The sequence below is a fragment of the Etheostoma spectabile genome, chromosome 2 (genome assembly GCF_008692095.1).
Source record: "Etheostoma spectabile isolate EspeVRDwgs_2016 chromosome 2, UIUC_Espe_1.0, whole genome shotgun sequence".
In the NCBI taxonomy this organism is placed as follows: domain Eukaryota; kingdom Metazoa; phylum Chordata; class Actinopteri; order Perciformes; family Percidae; genus Etheostoma; species Etheostoma spectabile.
In genome coordinates this window covers 16,978,880-16,980,433 of record NC_045734.1, presented here as the reverse complement: position 1 = coordinate 16,980,433, position 1,554 = coordinate 16,978,880, and positions in this window count along the sequence as shown.

The following is a 1,554-nucleotide window of genomic DNA, read 5'->3' as shown; positions in this document are numbered from 1 at the left end:
TTTTTTTAATTTTAAAGATCATATTTTTGGGCATTTCCACCTTTAATGGGTATATAGGACAGCCAGACATGAAAGGGAAGAGAGAGAGGAAAGACATGCAGAAAATCGTCGGACCTGAACCCCAGACCTTCAGCGTTGAGGAATATCCCTCCACACACACGCGCCTGCTCTACCAACTGAGCCAGCCTGACCACCCTTTCCAACAATTTAAAGTCTACTTCCTTTTCGCGGTAACACAGAACCGCCGGACTCTGACTTGTTTTTGAGCCATCAAGAAAGCCCTGGAAACAAAAGGCGAGTTTGCTGAACATGTTATAGGCTACTTTGTATTTATTCATTGATAGTATAACAAAACATTAACATAACAGCTGTAACAACAACTACAATTTATTAAGATTTTTATCAAAGAAAAAACAAAAAGGCAATGACGTTCTTCATCTTCATGAAATTATTTCACGACGGTATTTATTTTATAATCTTCTAGAAGATATATTAATACATTACCAAAAATGAAATTTGCACAATATGACATTTCCATTTTAAGAAATAAATACACTAATCTGACAAGGTTACATTTTTCTCTCTAATGTTGCAGCTCCAAGGTAAAAGCTTATTTCAACTACTTTACATAGTGGCTTATAGTAATAGTAATATAACATAATTTATTAGTTGATTTATACATTGTATTAATAATGTGAATCTCCAAAGTAACTTGTGTTGTTAAATACATGTAGTTGAGTAGAAATTTTCTAAATTTGGCTGCCATAATGTAGAGGAGTATGAAAAATGGAAATACTAATCAAGTAGTACCTCAGAATTGCACTTAAATTTTCAAAATTCGTATAGTACGTGTTATTTCTATACAGTCCAAAATTATTTGACATGAACACATCTCTCCCAAATCCAGTGCTAAAACTTAAAAAAGATTTGAAGTCATCAGGTATAAAGTGTGGAACTGCTCCATAGAGGGTATAGGGATGATGAATCACAAAAGATGTTATAGATAACACTGAAAGCACCCAGGGGAATTTTCTGAGTATATGGGAACATCTTCTGTTTCAGAACTGAGAGCACTACAACAGAATAAAGCTCTTTTGGGAATATAAAAAGAAAACAAACACTCTGTGGGTCCACAAAGTCTCCTAATCATTGTCTTTGGAGCAGCTCCAGACTTTATACTTGATAACATCACACGTTTAGCCTACTCCTCTGGTTTTGAGAGAGAGTACCTCATGTTCACAAATGTTGATGAACTTTTGAATGAACTTTTCCAGACCATGGAAATAAGATATTGGTATCTTAATTTAGGTAGTGTTCCCAATAATTGAGGAAATGCATTTTCCACTGATTATCAAGCACGTCGCATCCTATGACACCAGTGCATGTGGGTTACTGAGACAGAGGCCTGCTCTTTATTCTCATTACACATCCGACCATCGGTCTCCAAAAAAGGAAGTATGTTTACTGGTTCAACTTCCCCGAGTCGTTCTGTCTTCAAGAGGATGTGACGCGTATTAAGAAAACAGAGGAGAGAGAGAGAGAGAGAGAGAGAGA